General features: G+C 54.1%; 1 protein-coding gene across 4 annotated transcripts in view; it reads right to left on the bottom strand.

Moving 5' to 3' along the window:
• The window catches only part of NDST1 (N-deacetylase and N-sulfotransferase 1), a 58,984-nt gene that overhangs the window by 30,745 nt on the left and 7,581 nt on the right, over positions 1 to 20,658 (bottom strand). Inside the window, exon 1 of one of the 4 annotated variants that reach the window (XM_019464426.2) lies at positions 7,759 to 7,855. The exons of the other annotated variants lie outside the window; for them this stretch is intronic. The gene's annotated coding sequence lies outside the window, so the exon portion shown is untranslated. Of the gene's footprint in view, positions 1 to 7,758; positions 7,856 to 20,658 lie in introns of those variants that run through there. 4 annotated transcript variants of the gene reach the window in all.

Below are 20,658 nucleotides of genomic sequence, written 5' to 3'. Positions count from 1 at the left end.
TTGCAACTGTGTCCCTTTTCCCACTGATAAGGGCAGCTCTCTGCCCTGTGGCCACAGCTAGCCCCACCTCTTGGCTTGGGGCCAGCACAGTGGGTGGGGAGGTACAGCTGCCTGGATGATGCCCTGCCTGCCTGCCACGCCTGGGGACACCTGCCCACTCCAGCCACCCAACCACACTTCCCCTGCAGGCCTAGGTGCTGTGGTCAATGGCCCTTGGTCTATTGCGTTAACAGACTTTCAGCGTAGATGTTAACGATGCAAGCAACAGTCTCAGGCATCTAGGGGTCAAAGACCCCTGTAGGAATCTGACAACATTTTTCCATAAAAAATATGCATAGCTGCTGAAAAATCTTGTAACAGTTTCAAGGAGTCCAGACCCCATGTCCCCAAACCTGTCCCTGGACCTGAAGTCCTATGTTAAGAAAGCCTCATGGTTACACGCAGACTGGAGCTTCATTCACACCCAAGCTCAGTCGCCCAGCAGCTGTGTGATCTCAGGCAAGTTATTTAGCTTCTCCGTGCCCCCACTTTCCTAATCTGTAAAACAGCAAAGTTTAACACGCTCTCATGGTTGTGAAAATTACAGGAATCGATACACTGAAAGCACAGAGACCACGCCTGGCACACGGCACTGAATAAGGGTCAGCCGCTCTTACCAATCACTCCAGTTGCTTCCTCAATGTAGGCACAGTGTGGGTATAACTGAGCCCACAAAGCCTGAACAAGCCAGCTCCAATGCTCTCTCTCCAGTCTCTGACAGCCAGTCCTCAGAATCCCAAACCCCCATTTTCAGAGGCCCTGGCTTTTCCCTCGAGCCAGATGGATGAGCAGGGGCCAGATGGTCAAAGGCCAGGAGGCCAGAGAGAAGGCATGGCAAAGCCCAGGCCCAGGAGAGGGCAAAGAGAGAAAGAGAGGGGGCCAACCAGCCCCTGTCCCCAGAGAGGCCAAATACTCTGGGGTGGGGGTGGGCAGAGGGCTAGATGCTTCATGAGCCAAGTGCCAGCCACCACCATACTGGCGAGAGGGGCCTCCAGCACTGTCCCCCACTGCAACCTTCTCAAAGGCCTGGCACCAGCCATTCAAAACCTTCCACACCCACCTGCATTCCAGAGCCCCTGTGGCTCAAGGGATGGAGAACTAGGGGGCTTCTAATCCCCTTGGAGCCACCAAGTCCTTCAGGACAGCTGGGGGCTGAGGCCTCAATGCTCCCCCTGCTGCCCAGGGCCTGCTTGGGTCTTGCGGACATCACCAGCAGTTTTCCTAAACTCCAGCCTCGCCCAACCAGTCACCAATCTTGGTCATGCATCTAGGCCTTTGCTAATGAAGTTCCCATTGCTGGAATGCCTCCCCCTCCCCCTTGGGACACTTACTCATCCTTCAAGACCCCGGTTCCAATGTCATCACTTCTCTTAAGTCATCCCTATCCACCACCCCCTTTCCTGCTCCCAAGTCCCATTCCTCAGACTTTCACGGGCCCCATCCCCCTCCATAGTGCTGCACAGGAAAACCAGGACCCTCGGGCCAAGACAGGATGCAAATGTGCATTCTTTGGCTTGCACAGCTTTTTACTTAAATTTGAGATCAGTTATCAACATTTTAACATCACGAGACTTCACATAAAAGTTAGGACTTCTAACTTCTCTTTAAAAAGAACATGTCCAGGGGCACCTAGATGGCTCAGTCAGTTAAGTGTCCAACTTCGGCTCAGACAGGTCAGAGCCTGGAACCTGCTTCGAATTCTGTCTCCCTCACTCTCTGCCCCTCTCCCACCTGTGCTCGCTCTCTCTCTCTCTCTCTCTCTCTCTCTCAAAAGTAAATAAATAAACTTAAAAAAAAAGGGGGGGCATGTTCAGGGGACCTGGGTGGCTGTCATTAAGCATCTGACTTCCGCTCAGGTCATGATCTCATGGTTGGTGAGTTCAAGTCCCACATCAGGTGAGCACGAGCTCTGCTTTGGGTGAGTCCTGCTTCTGTCTGTCTGTCTCTCTCTCCCTGCATCTCTCTCTCTTTGCCCCTCCAGGGATTCTCTCTGCCCCTCGCTCACTTGCACCCTCTATAAATGAATGAATGAATGAATGAATGAATGAATACTTAAATAATAAAAATAAAAAGAGTACGTTTGGCTGACACTGGGCACGCACCCCCAGAGGCCACCATCAGCTGAGGTACGCATTCTCCAGTTAACACAGTCCCATAGTCGACCTCCTTCCTTCATTTGGCTTCCCGCCCAGTCCCTGGGTGCACCTGAGTGTGAGGTCCATGCAGAGGAGACTCCAGGTATTTCTATACACAACTCTGCACCCTGTAGGCTCCAGAACCCGGGGCAGGAGCAGGACTGACTGACCTCTGCAGGGGCAGAGGCCCTTCCTGACACCCGGCACATAGGCCCTCCACAAATACTAATTTCATTCCTTCTCCTTCCCCACATGCCTGGGTGCCCCAAAGGGCAGGGAAGCCCCCACCACTCTCCCCAGGCCTAGGTTCTAATTGAATACTCAAGATATGAATGACTCATAATGACCTGTTATTACTCCTAATGTACAGATAAGGAGACTGAGGCTTCAAAGTGAAATGACTTGCCCAGTCACATAGGAAACCACTAAATCTTGACTCAAATGGGTTTCCTCCCTAACTTCAAAAATTTGGCCTTTCATTCCTCCATGAAACCCAGGGGCTTCTATAATAAAAATAATAACAACAATGATACCATTATAATTATCGCCGTTGTTATTTTCACTGCTACCACATTTCAAACGTTTACCACAAGCCTGGCTGGTACTGTGTTTAGCACTTTTACATGCCATATCTCATTTAAGCCTTAAACTACTGTCATTATTTACATTTACAGTTGAGGGAAATGAGGCTCAGAGAGGTTAAGTCACTTGCTCAAAATCACACAGCTAGTCCGTGGCAGAGCTGAAATTTGAAGCCAGACCCCAGGAGACAGAGGTGGCTCCAGAGCCTGCAGGGACATGTTAGCTGGGATGGGGAGAGCAGGAGGGGGCCTCGGCCACTGAGGCCTCTAGCTCTTAGCCAGGCTCCCACTGTGCTCTCTCAGCCCCAGACCCAGCTCTCCCTGCCAAGGTGCTGGGGATAATGAATGAGATGCTCTGGTTGTCATGGAGATACCATGGCAACGCTGCACTTTCGGGAAATACCACGGTAACTGTGGCCACTGCTCTGGAGTTGAAAGTCACTCCCTACCCCACCCACCCCCCCTTACTCCAAAATGCTCTGGTTCCCCCACAATCCTGTGTAGGACCTGGAGAGAAAGGAGGCAAAGGCCAAGGGCCTTCCAGAAACCAAGGTGTTTAGAATCAGGATTGGGGAGAGGGTCCGTCTCTGCCCTGGATGGGCAGGTCAACACCAGGAGTAGGACCAAGAACTCTCAGAGGCTGAGCGTCCTGTGCCTTTCATGGTGAAGCACACCTAATGACCCAGCCCTCACGTTTACCTGGCGCCTACTGTGTGCAGCAGACCTCCTGTGAAGGGCGGCACGTGTCATTCTGTGAGGTGGCCATGCACCAGCTGCTAGCATTACAGTTAAGGGCTTAGACTAGAGCCAGCCTGCCTGAGCTTGAATCTTGCATCCATTATTTACTAGCCTTGTGATCTTTGAGCAAATCCCTCAACCTCTCTGAGACTTGGTTTCCCCAAGTGTAAAACAGGCTTTATATATTCGCAGGGCTGCTGCCCAGACTAAAAGAGATGACGTGTGCAAAACAGCGCAGGGCCCGGCACACGGCGATATAGGCTGGTAAAATGATTAGCCATTTAACAGATTTGGAAACTGAGGCTCAGGAAGCAACTGGCCCAGGGCCACCTACCAAATTCACAGTGGATCCAGAAGGAGAAGAAACGGCGTCAGGTTTGGGAGGACATTGGAAGTGGGGCACAGCAGATGGCCCATCCCCTGTCCCCTCGTTGTACTTACAGAGCACCACTAGGCACCGAGAATGGCCCTGGGCACTGGGAAGTAGGCTTTACCAAACCCCAAGGTTTTAGGTTTCTGGTGTGAAGCTGCTGCAGGGTAAAATGCAGGAAGGTCCCTGCAGCCCCGGGTGCTCACCTAGCCCAGCTTTTATTTCCCGCCTGGGTCATTCCTGACACCCTCCCCAGATGCCCCATACTCCTATGCATATAGACGCATGGGCAAACTCACACGGTGCCGACACGTTCAAATGGTGTCGTCACAGCCATCTGGGCCACAGGCACAAGTACGGGGTGGGGAGCTGAAGGAGGTGCAGGAAGAGCCCCGCAAACAGCCTCAGAAGTATGTGAATGGGCATCCGGGCCTGGGGGAGGAGGGCTGGCTGCAGGCCTGGGCAGTGGCAGCCCCACAGGCAATCCCAGGGCCACTCCCCACAGCTGACCCAGCCCCTCCCGGCCTGTCCCACCCCCAGCACAATCACACCCACCACCCACCACCCGGCCACACCCCGAAGCCTCCCAGCTCCACCAGCCACCCGGCCTCAGCCTGCCCCACCCACCACGCACAGTGCAGCACAGAAAATCCTCCACATTTGCTTCCCAGCTGTGCAGGAGTTTCTCCAGCCCAATTACACCCCTGGGAGGCCGAACCAGAAGCAAATCCCTTCCTCTGCTGGAATTCGCTGCACACCCCATCCCCCACAGGCCCGCAGTGCCGCCTGGCCGAGGGCCCAGCCGCTGCCCATCAGTCACCCCAGAGTCCGGAGTCCGGGGCCGCCACCAAGGGACTGTCGGCAGTCTGGCTCAGAGCCTCGGGGCTGCAGTGTGGAGTCCACCCCGTGGTGAGCACATGGGGACACTGAGATCCCGAGAGAGAGAGAGAGAGAGAGAGAGAGAGCAAGCAAAGGATCCCCTGCCCCCACGCCCACCTACCTTGACCCATTTTCTTGTCCACTAAAAGCCTGCCCATCCTCCTCCAAGACCAGCTGTGGCTTTCAAAGTCCTAGATGAGCTCTCCTGCTCTGTGTCCCATCATGCAGCGCTGGATGTGTGCCGCCAGATGCCAGGGCCTCTCGGGACTGGAACACTGGTCCCCCAACCTCACCAAAAGCTCTTCAAAGCAGACGTGGTCTCCTACCCACAGTAGGTGCTCAAGACAGATGTGCCCTTGCCAATTACCTTCCCCTTTGGGGATCCGAGCCAAATGCATCAATGCTAGGAACTCATTTATTGGACACAATATGCCGGTATGACATGCTCATTTAACCCTTACCGCAGCACTGTGACCTACCTTCCCCTCATTTTACAGATGAGGACAGTGAGGCCCAGAGGGGGCGTGCGACTTGCCCCAGCCCACGGAGCTAACGAGTGGGTGACAAGGATCTCGCACAGGCCACCAGCTCCAGAGCCTGTGATCCTCAGCTGTCAGCAACACGGGTCCCCTGTGTTCGCCCGGGACGGCTACCACACTCTACCGCTCTGGACATCCTATTCTCTGCTCCCTTTGAATGGTGCTCTGTCTGTCTTTGTTTTCATCCATTTTATGCGTGTTTTAACATCAAAAGCAGCCTCTCACGATCTGTCTTGGAGGAAGACCCACAAATCAGCCATCAATCAACAAGCAAACAAAGCATTCCCTGCTGGTTCACTCCCAGGTTCCTAACCTGGGATTTGTTCTGGGTTCCCCAGCAGGGAATGCTCAACAAAAAAACCTCAGGAACTTAGACCCTACTTGTTGAGAAGCTGTCTTTCCTCCAACAGGCCCGGAGTTGAGAGTTTACCTATGCACTAGCTCTGAAGAAAGGGTTTCACAAGCAAACAAACAAGACAGCCTGTGGGGAGGGGCGGAGTCAGGAACAAGACAGGTCAGGACCAGCTGCCCCCCAGTCCCACCAAAGCTCCTAACAGACCAAGACGGGGAGGCCCATCACAGGGCATGCTCTTCACTAGCCCATGAAGCTTCCCCAAATAGGGCTCTCTCCACCCAACCCCCAAATCCATCGATGACAGAGTCGAATCCATTCCTATTTTTCTTAGGCTCAGATCATAGGCATTCAAAAGGAATGGAATGATAGTTCCCTGCAAATCTCATAACCTCCCTGCCGGACGGCAGCCAGCACTGGCTGAGCTCCTGATAACTCACCAGCCCCACACTGGGTCAGTGCTGAGAGCCTGCTCTGATCTGTCACACCCAATCCTCACACCCAGAGAGGTGGGGTCACTGATATATGCACTTTACAGATGAGGAAACCTAGGCTCAGAGAGGGTAAGCAACCGACTGAAAGTCACCCAGCTAGGCAGAGGCAGAGCTTAGGATGACCCTGGGCCAGTCCTCCAAGGTGGGCTATTTGTAACCTATAGACAGTCCTTATGCTCAGCATTCCACACCATTCTTGAGTGAGGTCTGTGGCCTAGAGAGGTTTCCTGCCGATGACCCATCCCAGCTACCTAAACACAGGCTGACCCAATTTCTTCAGGAATGGGAAAGTCTTTACTGGCAGAGTAGGACACCAAAGGTTCCCAGAAAGGCAAGACCTCAGCCAGAGGGTCCTCACCTTCCCCTGCCCCAGGGGCCTCGGTCACCTCTGACAAGCAGGTATCCATGTTAGAAAGGGGGCCGCCTCCATGGCCCAGGCAGCAGCCTCAAGTGAAGGAAGAAGAGACGAAGGAGTGAGGGTAAGAAGAAGTAGGACATCTCAACTTCGAGGGCCAACTCGAAGGAAAATGGTGACCAGCATGCCTCAGGGGTCTGTGGCACACCAGGTACTACCATGACCCCATTTATTTGTCATTTTTTCCCAGTGACGTAGAAACAAGTTTATCATGCCCTGAACCTCCCCACCCCCATCTGCCACCCCTGCAGAGGAGCCAGGCAAGGCTGGTCAGTCCCAGCCCCTGTCCTTCCACGGGTCCACCCCAGGTCACCAGATGCCCCCCGAGAGATTCCATAAAGCAGCTGTACTGCTAGGCGGTGGGGAGCGCTCCATCTCATGGGTACAGAAGCCAAAACCCATGTGGGCCTGGGGTCCACATCAGCATCCCAGCCCTGCCACTCGCTCCCTAGGTGCCCCTGGGCAAGACCCTTCCCTTCTCCTCACCTCTGTTTCCTCCACTAGACAACGAGGGGTGTGCACTAGATCGGAAGTTTGTGACCTCCCGGGTTACAGAACCCTTCCAGAATCTATGAAAGCTGTTAGAGGGCTCTCCCCAGACAGATACTGCATTCCAAACAAATGCAGGGTGGCTGTGACCACTCCCCCATCCCCCCCCCCCAAACACACACCAAATAAGAACAGGGGAACTGCCCAGGAGTCCTGGCTTTGACATGTTGTGGCTTTCACAAGTGTAGACAAGACTGAGGCCATGAATGTGACCTCTCAGCACCCTGGGACCTCGCCATTCCTGCTCCCCCCAATGGCCCTGCAGTATTCTTTAACTCTTGGACCTGTTGGCTTCTGTGGGTTCACAGGATCACGGAACTATCAAGAGAAACAGCCCTTCCTTCCTACCCCTCTGCCACTACCTCCTTCTCCTCCAACAGGAATCTGCCAGGTCAGCCCCGAGCCATCTCTCTGGGGCTGCCCCAGGGGCTGAGACACTTCAGGAACCTGCTCCTGGTCCTAAATGCAGACAGGACCCAGGGCCAGGCTTGGGGCCAGGCTGTCCCACTCCCTGCACACCCGGGCCCCTCCTGCATGGCTGTGAACATGCCCACACTACTGGTGCACACACATCCAGACACACCTGGGAGGACTGGACAGAAGGGAGGGGCCTAGGGGCTGTGGTCAGAGGGTAAGGGAAGGCCGGGGAGAGAATGATAAGACCCACCAGACCTCCAGGCAGCAGCGCTGGGCTCGGCTTCCCTTCACTGCGTCCTCTTAATGGCTGCACGCTCCTCACTTGACGAGGCCGCACCTAATCCCAGAGCTAGGACAAATGGCATTACTTTCAGCCAGTCCCCTCCCTGGGAGGGAGGGAGGGAAAGAGGGAGGGAGTGGTGGCTCTAGGGCATCCTGAGCCACCAACCATGTTCCGGAAGCCTCCAGGCCCCTCACCACCAGGTTCCTTGCCAGAGGCCACCGGCCCCTCCCTCCCGGACCTCAGGAAGAGGATGTCCTGCTTGCTTCTGCCCCACACTCAGGGGCCCCACAACAGGCAGAGGCCCCAGCCTGGAGGTGCCTTCCATGGAGGAGGAGAAAGCACGTCCCTGGCCCTCATGCTGATGGGCCCTCCAGACACTCTCACGAAAGGTGCAGCCGGCAGTGGAGGAACCCGCGCTGGCCGCAAGGAAATCTGCTCTATGGCTACAGCTCCACCTGACTTCCTATGTGAAGCAAGAGCCTTCCCCCTCCAGACCTGCTTCCCCACCTGTCCTGAAAAGAACAGGAAGTAGGCCCGATATGATGATATGATATCCGCTCAGCTATCTGGGCCCGCTGGTGGTAACACTGGCTTCTGGGCCCTGCCCCCATCCCGACTCAGCTGCGGGGTCCTTCCCACTGTCCGCCCAGCAGAGGAGGAAGAAGGGTAACTGCCAGAGTGTGGAAGGTGTAGAATCCAGACCAGCGTGTTGAGGTGTTAGGTGAAAGGGCCTTAGGTAGCCCAGAGAGGAGAAGCAACATGGCCACGGTCACACAGGCAGCTGGAAAAGGGCCAGGCTAGCCTGGCTTTACTCTTTAGCAGTAAACACGTAGGACTGTCCACATGCAGGAGTATCTGCCTTTTTAGAGGACGTCAAGGAGAGCACAAGGCAACTTGCTAATGGCAGAATTCCAGGCCCTGAGAGTCAGGGTAGGAAAAAAAAAGATGGAGTTTTTGTATGCGTGGGCCCAGGGACAGAGACTGGGCTAATTGTCCAAGTCCCCTCATGTCACGTCATAAGGGTGGCCCAGGACCACCTTCCGGGGCCTGGATAAATCCTAAGAACTCCTGCAGGGATTAGCGGCCTTGGCTACCTCTTAACAGCCACCTGAGGACTAGCCGACAGGCCCACTGGTGGTGATGGGGCCACTGGCCCAGATGGATGTCCCAAGACTAGGCTGCCCACAAGACAGGAAAGCCTTAGGGAGACTGAAAAAGTTCCAGGCCCTGTGGCCAGCGCAGAGGGAAGCCAGATGCGCTGGGAGCAACAAAGAGGAAGGGTAAGCTTCGAGTCACTTAGAGCCACGGAAGCTCCCTAATCTCCTGGAGGCCTGGTGGGCACAGCACGGGCCTGCTGAGACCCAGGAGGCTTTCCTCAAGGCACGCATGAAAGTGGCCTCATCTCTCTAGATGTGCTGGGGCTTGTTGCCACGACGGGGGCCCGCCACCAACACGCATTGAGTGTGAGGGCCTCAACATGCTTACATGGAGGCACAGCTGGCAGGGGAAGGGGTAGGAGGTGGTGGGAGGCAGGGAGGAGGGCCTCACTTTCTCTGGAACACAGAAACTAGAGAGCATAGAGTGAAAAGTATCCGGTGACCTACTTACGGCAGATTCCTTTTAAAGGGGCCCGAGGGGCCTCTGTGAGACTCTTAGAAGGTGCCTCACAGGTGTCCCTGCACTCCCAAGGCTGGTGGCTCAGTTCCTGGGGTCAGGAGACTGGAGTTCTGGTCCCAGACCTGACTGGGGGGAGGCAAGTGAGGCAGCAGACACAAATGGTAAAGAGGCGCCCACTCTCAGATGTTGCTGTGTGCACTTGCCCGATGCTGAGAGGGAGCACCATCTCCCAGTAGCACCCGAGAGTGAGGGGCTCCTTAAAGTTCACCCGAGGTCCAGCCCTCCTCTAACCCGCCAGTGACCTCGGCCAAGCACCTGCTCTTCTCCAGGACCAGCTTTTGTCACCGGCAAAGCGAGCAGTGCCAGATGACTCCAAAGGCCCTGCTGCTTCCAAGCTGGGCATCTCTGACCTACAGCTCATCCCCAGAAATGGGCACAATGGTTCCCTCTCCCATCAGTCCTCAAACTCCAGGCAGAAAACACATTATACCACCATCCTATATAACCATGCGTGGCGCCCTTTGCCGAATGCTTGGCCTCCACTTCATCAGGGCTTCATCTTACAAGTATGGAAGCTGAGGCTCGTGGAAGTTAAGCAACTTGCTAAGGCCCCCAGTTGGGAAGTGCTTAGCTGAGATTCGAACCAGTGTCTGGCTATAATCCTACATTCCATGGCATTAGCCACAGATAACCCAAAATCCACCAGGGCCTGGAAGATGCCACTGGGTCTTTGCACCTCCCACACCTTTGAGTGTGCGGTGGTGAGGCTGATGTGAAAGGCAGGCTGGTGGAGGCCGGGAGCAGGCAGGCAGGCATGGGAAGCCCGTGTGGGCGCTGAGCATTTGCAGACTGACCAGACTGCAGCCAAGCCAGTTGTCCACCCCTGTGGCTACAATGTCCTCATCACCATCAGCACACCGCAGCCACTGCCGTGCCATTTTTAAATCATTACACAGATGCAAAGCTTTTTCACAGACATTGCTTTAGCATCACATGACAGCCTTACAAGAACATAGCAGGGATTTCTTCCACCCTTCTCGAATGAGGAAAGTGGGGTTCCCAGAGGAGGAGTGATGTCCCCAAATGCACACAGTGAGGCAGTATTTGAGAGTGAACTCGGAGCGCCCATCTTCTGCCTCCCAGTCCAAAGCTTTGTTGACTCCTCCGCGCCCTCGACCTTCAGTTCAGTCAGCGTTTATAACAATGACCATTTTTGAGAGCTCAGTCCTCGCAGATATAATATCCTTCACACATGATCTCATTTAAACCCCCCCCCCCCCCCCACCATTGATTAAGTACTACTACTGTTTGCCTTTCACAGAGACACTGAGGCTCTGAAATTGTGGCTATCTTGCCCCAGGTCACCATGCTAGGAAGGGAGAGCTGGCTCAGAACCTCTGTGCTGCGCTGCTCAGTCTGGGACCGGAAGGGAGACCAGACACGCTCAAGCAGCACGTGTGCCTGGCAGGTTAGGCAAGAGTATGATAATAGGAAGACAAACAAAGCTCTCAGAGAGCCCACAAGACAGAGGCTGTTACAAACATCCGGGCAGGAGGCCAGGAGTCTAAGCAAAGGACATGGGAACAAAGGGAGGTGACAGATAGTAGGGCGGTGGCCTTGTGAGACCTTGGTCAAGTGCCTTGCTCTCTCTGGATCTCAATTTACCCAGCTATTAAGAGAAGTCCCTGGAATATCTCCAGAGCCCCCTCCATCTCTAAAAATGCTTGGACCCTGGGAAAACAAGCAATGCCTAATGACAGCCTGGCTGTGAGCCCTGGGGGCTCCGAAATGTCCTTTGCCATCCTGGCATGGCTCAACTGAGGAGAAACAGGCTTGCGAAAGCCCAGGGCTCAGCCGGCATGCCTGGGCACCAGTGAAGTGTGGGTCTTGAGGGGGCCACATTCCTCCGCCCGTCGTCAACCTCTCCACGGCTCCAGTGCAGCAAGCACCACCCAGCCTGGACCGAGACCAGGAACCGAGGCCACAGTCAAGTGCCCAGTGGAATGCTACTCCGGGCCTGCCCCGCCCCCCCCCCCCAGCCCTGTCCAGAGCCCTACATGTAACTCAAGTCCCCTCAATGTCACCCACCCCTCAAAGCCCCACATTTACATTCCCTAAGGTCAGTCACTGGCATGTACACCCCAAGAGGCCTGTAGGAGAACTTAAGGAAAAGAATCACTCCATCCCTGAGGGACCTGTGCAAGGCAGAGGCTGCTCATGCCAGGTCAGTGAAGACCCCCACCTGAGGAAGGCAGGAGAACCCAGTAGGGCCAGCCCCCAGTTCTCACTCTGGCGGGTAGAAGGGGTCAGGGACTTACCAAGAGGACTCAGGCCAAGTCCCCACACTTGCAGCTGCTCTCACATCACATGTGCAACACACTCCTACTTAGTAACCTGCCATGGCTCCCACTGCCCCCAGGCGAAACCCCTTCCCCTGACCCACCGCACAGGTCACTGCTACTAACAGCCCGAGTTAACAGAGAATGGGATGTGCCAGGGCCTTTGCTGCATGTTTTGTGCAAATTTTCTCATTTAACTCTCACTGCAACTCGGACACAGGTACCATGCTTGGCCCATTTTCACAGATGAGAAAATTAAGGCTCAGAGAGGTTATGTTCCTGGCCCAGAGTCTCACAGCGAAGCAGCAGGGCAAAGATGCACACCCATACCTGGACTCCGAAGCCCAGGTTCTTAACCACCGTGCTATGCGGCCGCCTCAAGCGTAACCTTCCACCCTCAGAACCCTGGGGCAAGCTCACCACTTCTGTGTACAAGAGGGGAAACCAAGGCCCAGAGTGATAGCTCTCTCTATTGGTAGCAGAGCCAAGACAAGGCCTGAGGCCTCCAGGGCTCACCTCCAGCCTGCCCCCTCCGCCCCCCCACCCCCCCGACCAAAGAGCCATGCCAGGTAGAAAGGCTGGGACCACCATGACAGCGAGCCATCAGAATCTGCCTTTTTCCTCCGAAGGGAAAAGCAGTAGGAGGCTGTCAAAGAGAGAAAAGAACATGAAGGGCCCAGGAAACATTTGTTCTTAGAGAACAGAGTCTCAGAGTTCGGGAGGGCAGCCCTCACACCCACACAGGAATTGCCCCTTCAGCAGCAGGAATACAAGGCCCAGGACCAATCTCTACTCACGTGCCCTCCACTCCAGCCAATGCTCCGGTATAACGCATCTGACCTGAAATCTCCATTTCTCTCCCCAAACCTGCTCGTCATGCAGCCTTCCCTGTCTCAGTAAATGACAACGCTGTCCTTCCAGTGCTGCAGGCCAGAATCCTTGCTGTGGGCACCCGCTTCTTCTCACATCCCACACCCAATCCATCAGCTTATCCAGTGAAATTGAGCCAGAATCCGACCTCTGGCTCCCTCCCGCACAGTGGTCACACTGAGCCCTCCTTCATCTGAGTGCCTACGGGGGCTTTCCACCCTGCCGTCACTTCTCGGGTGGTAGTGCACTCAGTCCTTCCCAAATGTGTGCTGGAACAAGGGCGGCCTCTGCCCCCCCTCAGCAGCTTCACCTTTACTCACACTAAACAGCAAAGTCCTCTCGAGTCTGCCCTCCCTCCGGTCCCATCCCCGACAAGGGTGACTCTTCTTTCTGTCCCAGCCACACCAGCCTCCTGGCTGTCCCTCAGATACACCCCCACACCCTCCTGCCTCAAAGCCTTTGCGGTGCTGTTTCCTCTGCCTGAAATGCTCTTCCCCAGACAGCCCGTGGCTCCCGCCGCCTCCCTCGTGGAGCCTGCCGGCCCTCTTACCAGAGGCTTTCCACCACTGCCCAACACAGGAGGGCCATTTGCTCAAGTCACTCTTTCTACCCCCAACCAAGCTTTATTTTTCTTCCAGGCACCTCTTGCCACCTGAAAAACAGCCAGTATTGAACTGGTATTCGCTGCTTTGTTGATCTTGCCCCACCGCTAGAATGTCAGCCCCAAGTCCAAAACAGGGACATGGTCTGTTTTGCCCACCGCTGTGTCCCAGGGCAAGGAAAAGCACCCAAACAAGGCAAATGCTTGACAAAAAAAGCATTTTTTTGAACACATCTTTTGGTTTCTGCAGCTCCTGGAGACACTTGGAGGCTGTGTCGCTTGGAGGCTGATCACCTGTGCCAGCTGAAACCCCGAGGGTTGTCACATGAACAGTTCCTGGCCAAATCCCCAACCTGTCCTGGGACAACTGACTGCTTGCACCAGAACAGGACTTTTCCTGGCCCCTGTCTGAAGCCTTTACCACCCTTTTGGCCACTGCAGGAGAACTTCTGGGTCTGACAGCTGGCTCCACAGGGCGGCTCCAGCCACTGGCAGGAGCAGAGACTGGGCTGCGGCTGCCAGCTCTCCCAGCCCCCCAGTGCTGCCGGGTCCCGGATCCAGCATCTGACAAAGGTTGCCCCACGCTCCCAGCAAAAGGAGGCGGAGGAGGCCGGCCCGGTGCTACGCCTGCCCTTTTCCTGTTGGAGCACTGAGGGCCATCAGAAGGAAGCTTTGTCTCCAGAATAAAGAGCATGAAGCCCAGTGCCAGGGAGAGACGGGCACCGAGGGGGCTGGCCCATCAGACAGTTTAAGGAAAAACAAAACAAAAAAAATGGGATGGAGAATGTTTGAAGGCTAATTTGCACACCCCACCGGTCTCATGCCTCCAGGGTGGCTGTGACAGTGTAACTTCACTTTTCCAGGCCCTAGCCTGGAGGTCAACACAGACAATCAGATGATTGTCCCAGCTGGGTCAACTGGCACTGACCCTGCACAGAGGGAGGTGGGGACAGAGGAGTGTAGTCTTACCTGAGAGTCAGATGACCTGAATCTAGGCCTGACTTTCCATGCACTTGTGTGTGACCCGTCTGTACCTCAGTTTACCCATCTGTAAACGGCTTGTCCAGGCCTGCACTTTGAAGCCTCAGGTTGCCTGCCATTGGATCACACAGTGCGGCACCTCTCAGCCTGTGGCCAGGTCACTGGGCCACACAGGCTAGACTCCAACTTCGCTGGGCTCAGGTCCTCTCTATGGGGCCTGATACCCAGGCCATAGCGCCTGCCCACTCTGACAGGCTTATAGCCTCCCTCCTCCCATGATGACCTGACAAATGTGAAACCTCTCTGGGCCTGGCCCAGTGACAGGTGGCCTCACCCCACCCAGACACTGGCACCTGCACTGATCCCCTCTGTCATCCTCTCCAAGGATGGCTCACAAGGCCCCTTTGGCCACAACCACAGAAAGGAACCTACACAGAGGGCAAAAGAGAAGCCCAGAGAGCGAAAAGGGCATATTGATGTCACACAGCCGACTGCCACCCACGGGTCCTCCCTAGCAGCCCTGGGCTTCGTGAGTTAAGACAGGGTCCTCAAAACCTGTCTACAGAGCCCCATGTCTGAACCTTCCGGGGAGGGGGTGCTATACCGTAGACTGAAGGAACCAAAGATGGGGGACAGAAATCTGCGTGTAGTTTTTACAAGCTTCCCAGCTTTTTCTTACACCCAGAACAACTGCAACCTCTCAGCCAAGACCTCTTTCAGGAGGAGCGCAGCTTAGCTGGCCTCAAGGGATGTGCAGGATTTCAGCGGAAAGAGTGAAATAAACCTTGGACAGACATCTGGACAGAGGAGTCAACGGATAAAGCACGTATTCTAGGAGCAGAGTAAAGCAGAGAAAGGCTCAAAAGAGGGGAAGCCCATTCCAGTAAACACCTGAGCTGATGCCCCCCTTTCCCTCTGTACCCCCAGAACGCAGAAGTCTGGACAGGTGCCATCTGAGGGCTGCTGACCCCGGCCTCTCTCTCTCCCCAAACTCCTCCAAACCCCCTGGGAGAGTGAAACATGGGACTGTCACAGGTCAGATGCTCCTCTCTGTGGTTATACGGCAGCATGGGGACGACACCTTCAGTGACTGTGTACCCGCAGCTTAAGAAGCTGCCTGGGTCAGTGGCTAAGCAGTCACAGCTTATCTGGGAGGAGGAGGATTCGAGGGCCACAGGGCAGGCTGATCCAGAGGCCTCTATTAAATGGAACCTTTGCAGCCAGCGGCGGGGAGCAGCACTGCCACACCTTCATTCATAAAGGAGATATTTAATTTGCTCCTGCTGTGCACACAGCCCTAAGCCTGAGCACCATGCTTTGAGCAGAGATGAGCCAGCCCCCTACCCTCCACCATTCTTCTTTTTTTTTAATGTTTTATTTTATTTTTGAGAGACAAGAGAGAGACGGAGCATGAGTGGGGGAGGAGCGGAGAGAGAGGGAGACATAGAATCTGAAGCAGGCTCCAGGCTCGGAGCTGTCAGCTCAGAGCCCGACGCGGGGCTGGAACCCACAAACTGAGATCATAACCTGAGCCAAAGTCAGACACCTAACCGACTGAGCCACCCAGGCGCCCCCCTCCATCATTCTTAAAGAGCTCACAAAGCAGACGAGGAACAACACTATATAACACAAGAAAGAAAGTAGTTCATGACTCCAGGATAGGGTTACAAACTCAAATACCTGGAGGGCCAGAAAAAACAGGTAAGTGTGTGTTAAGAATGCAGGCTCAGGGGGTGGGAGGGAGGGGAGGGTGGGTGATGGGCACTGAGGAGGGCACCTGTTGGGATGAGCACTGGGTGTTGTATGGGAACTAATTTGACAATAAATTTCATATTAAAAAAAAAAACAATAAATAAATAAATAAATAAATAAATAAATATAAATAAATAAAAGAACGTAGGCTCAAGGTCTTCCGATCTTCCAATTTGTAAAGTAAAGCCAGAAATAGGGATTTTTAGGTGAAATCTCCTCTTGGCAATTAGCTCAATTTTTGGCATGGGTTAAGTAGGATGTGCCCATGGGGCAGATGTGGCCTGCCAGTTTGTGGCCTCTGTTTTCCTGAAAGGGACACAGAACGTGCCATGGAGCTCAGCGGAAGCCAACTCCCCTGCAGCTGAGGTCCCCGGAAGGCTTCCTGGGAGAGAACTGGTGTGGGCTGCCAGATGGTGGGGCTTCACTCCTGGGAGGGAATCCTAGGGAGGGGTACGCACACCCACTGGAACCACAGGGGCCATGGGTCAAAGGCCCCCTAGCCTATGGCCTGTCTTTCCTCTTAAAGAAGAGTCCTTGTCTCCGTCCCCAAAGCAGGCACAGAGGCATCAGCTCTGAACATCCCCAGGAGGTAGGAGGGGCCACCTTCCCAGCAAACCTCCTGATTACATCACTTGGCGGCAGGATAGCACAGGTTAATTTCATCCCTGGAGCTTGAGGAACAGATCAACTAATGCAACAGCTCCATCAGAGGTAGAGACAATGGAGGACAAAACGAGGTTAAGAATCGTGTCCTGCCTGGCCAGGCCTGGCTGGTTACATAAGCCTGCCTCAGGACAAAGCCACGTTCAAGGCACCAGGGAGGGCCTGGGCTAGAGAGGCCCAGAAATACAGAGAGGGTTCTCCCTCCCTCCCTGTCTACCCCTACTCTCCAACCTTGCCTTGCAGAGCCTGGAAAGCCCAACACAGAGTACAGAGCTAAAGGTGGAGACTAATACCCCAAGATAAGGCACTTAAGAGGACTACAGAGCTGGAACTAATAATAATAGCAAACTCTTACTGAGTAATGACTTTGTATCAGGCACTGGGATAAGTCCTTTCATGGATTCTCTTATTTAAAAGTCAGTAACACCATGAGATGACAATTATTACTCCCATTTTACAGATTGGGAAACTGAAGCACAGACACAGCAACCTATCCAAGGTCACAGGCCTTTTAACTGAAGGGTGTGGCTTAGACCCCAATACTGGCCTCTGAGACCACGCTCTGCACCACCTGCTGCCACCAGGCTACTTTCTGCTAGAACACTGGAACCACCCTGCCCCTTCAGCAACTCCTCGCAGCAGGCAGTACACGCATGTGGGCCCCTGTCCTCCTGTCAGCACTTGGCGGGGAGGCGGGGTGGGGGGGGCGGGGAGTCGAGTCCTCTGAAAACCTGATGAAACCTACAGACTCTCTCTGCAGGAAAAAATGCATAGAAATCCCCACGAAATGTTGTGCGTGATTTCAGGGGCACGCAGACTCCTGCACTGGTGACAATGGATGAGTCAAGATCATAGGATACGTAGGATCAAGAGATAGGAGGTGGCAGAGAAAGAGGATTCCCCCGAGCCCTTTGGGATGCCTCATATCTATAAACACAGGGCCCAAACTCACAGCTGCTTAAGTTCACAGGCGTGGGCACGAACCAGGGCTCAGGGTCTAGTCATCCCTTCGGGGCTAGGAGAACAGGATAAATCACGACGTACAATAGCCCTTGCCTTTGCACCCACTGGGTGTGAGTCACAGCTCCCAGCTGCTGGGCAGACGGGGAACAGCTGGGCCCCGGCATCTGGACGGGGGTGGCATCACCAAGCACACCATCCCAGCCTCCCGCCCACCGCACAACTCAACATCCAGGGAGCCCACCTCACTACAGACCAGCCCTGGCCTTGCCCTACCTCCAGAGCTTTGAGTGTTTCCCAGGGGGACCCCTCCATGGCCCCTGCCCAGCTCCCATGCCAGCCACGGCCCTGGGAGGAGTGGGTCAAGACAACAGCCCCTTGCAAGGCCCCAGAAGACCCAGGCTCCAGTGCCAAGTCTCCCGCTGTCTCACTGCGTGACCTCAGGTAGGCTCGTCCTGCCTCTCAGAGCCTCAGTTCCACCAATTGTCAAATGTGGAGACCACCCTATCAAGTCCTTCCCAGCTCAAAGCCGAGTGTATAAACAGTGGCATCTGACAAACTGTGCCGCCCTGGGACCCTGCTTTCAGGAAGTTACATAAACATCCTTCAGAGAAACAAAAGTCCAACCTAAAGACGACTTTTTTTTAAAAAGGATATCAAGAAGCCCTTTTTATAGTCCAACTTCCCCCATCCTACTTCCATTGTTCCAAATATCCTCTCAGGACCTAGAAAATACACTGGGTTTCCGTCTGGGGTTTGGGCTTCTGAGTGTTCTTCCCTCGGAGGCGGCCCCGCCTCTCCTTGGCAGCTTTCTCCCCAGGACACTCCCGTCTCGGCCCCCAGCACTGCCCTGGGCTACCCCGAGGGCTATGGCTACCCAGCCGGCCAAAGATGGGGTGGGCTGCAGGGGCAGTTTTCGGGAAACAAAGCCTTCCCTGGTCAGAACAGAGACAGCGCCGGGTTCGGGTCCCCATCATGACGCCATGTGTGGCCCTGTGTGGGCAAGTCCCTGTTGCTTGGTTCACCACTGAGAAACGAAGGGGTTCCCGCTGTGTCAGGAAAGCCCTCCAGTTCCTCAGCAGTACCTTGGTGACACTGAGGCAGAAAAGGACAGCACTGGACAGTGGGCTCTGATCTTGACCCCCACCCCTACCCCTCCTCCTAGAACCAGAAGAGGGTTCTTTTCTTTCTCTGATTTTATCTCCTGTCCTAGCTGTGGGACCTTGAACTCAGCACTGAGTGAGTCTCTGTGTACCTCAAATGGCCGTCCATAAGACAGAAAGAATGACAGTGTGCAGTGGAGGCCCCAGCATGGAGGCTTCAGCCCCAATCATCCCAACACAATCCCATCACCCCCGCCAAAACCTAATTCACTCATTTGATATTTGATGTATTTTTGCATCTTTAAAAAACCAGTCCAAGTGGGGTCTGCTACATAAACATTCCAAGACAATCTCCCACTTCCCTTCTTCCAAAGAGATCGTGTTTCCAAGCACCTCTATAGAATTCTACAGAATTCCTAGATCTATCACCTTATGGCTATATGGCCTCAGTATTTTCATCTATAAAATGGGGACAATAATAGTGCCTACTTTATAGGATTATGCTGAGTAAGCAGATAAGGTCTCAAAAAATGTTGAGTGAAAATGATATGATCATCTTCATTAAAATTATTGACATAGTTGGGGTGCCTGGGTGGCTCAGTCAGTTGAGTATCTGACACTTGGTTTCAGCTCAGGTCATGATCCCAGGGTCATGAGATCGAGCCCTGTGCCAGGCTTCTTGGGATTCTCTCCCCCCACCCCCTGCGCCTCTCCCCCACTCACATGCACTCTCTCAATAAAATAAAAATAAATAAAAATAAAAATATTGAGATGCTTAAAACCACTGGACTGGTGACAGCTAAGGTCCCTTAACCCTCTCAAGCCATATCTGACCACTGTGATCACACGCACACATGCGCAAACACACACGCACACCCTTCTCTGGAGCAGGATCCACACTCTCTGCCTGGCCCCAGCCCCAGAACACAGCTGGTTTGTTCCTGGAACCCACCCTTGCCTTCCACAAAGTCCCCCACCCTTCAAGTCCCCTCATCCTGCCTTCCTTAAGTGGCCCCAGCACTGTCTCCTATAATTGTCTTGGGGTTCCACTGAACCTTGTTATTGTGTCACAAGAGTGTCTCCTGGAGATGTGACGAGATGATGAATCCTTGACGACAGGGTAGAGAAAAACTGGGCTTTTCTCTGGGTCTTCAACATTTGCTGGGTGTCTGAATATGCTGAGAGCCCAAGGAGGGAAGTGTGTTGTTGTTTTTTTAATTATCTAACCAAGTGTTTCTTTTCTTTTCTTTTCGTTTATTTTTGAAAGAGACAGAGCATGAGCAGGAGAGGGGCAGAGAGAGGGAGACACAGAATCTGAAACAGGCTCCAGGCTCTGGGCTGTCAGCCCAGAGCCTGATGCAGGGCTCGAACCCATGAACCATGAGATCATGACCTGAGCTGAAGTTGGTCACTCAACCGACTGAGCCACCCAGGTGCCCCTCTAACCAAGTTTTTTTCAACTTTAGCATGCACCTACATTACTTGGACGCTCCTTTTTTTTTTTTTTTTTAATGTTTATTTTTTGAATCAAAGAGAGACAGACAGAGAGTGAGCAGAGGAGGGGCAGAGAGAGAGAGGGAGACACAGAATCTAAAGCAAGCTCCAGGCTCCAAGCTGTTATGACAGCACAGAGTCCGACGCGGGGCTTGAACCCATAGACCGTGAGATCATGACCTGAGCCGAAGTCGGACGCTCAACCAACTGAGCCACCCAGGTGCCCCATTACTTGGAGGCTTCTTAAAACAGACTGCTGGACTCCTCCTTCCCCCCTCATCCCAGTTTCTGATTCAGTAGGTCTGGGGTGGGGTCAGATGATTTGCATTTTTAGCGACTTCCCAGGTAATACCCAGGTAATGCTACTAGTCCAGAAGCCAACCCCGAGAACCACTGACTCAACCTGCAGGTGAATAAGGAAGAGCCTCCATGAGCATGTGACATTAACCCTCCTGTAAAAGCATGAGCAGGAGCTGCCATGGTCTAA

The sequence above is a fragment of the Panthera pardus genome, unplaced genomic scaffold (genome assembly GCF_024362965.1).
Source record: "Panthera pardus isolate Hobbes unplaced genomic scaffold, ASM2436296v1 HiC_scaffold_2, whole genome shotgun sequence".
Taxonomy (NCBI): Eukaryota; Metazoa; Chordata; class Mammalia; order Carnivora; family Felidae; genus Panthera; species Panthera pardus.
The sequence above is the reverse complement of the archived record's forward strand: the minus strand, read 5'-3'. Positions and strand labels throughout refer to the sequence as shown.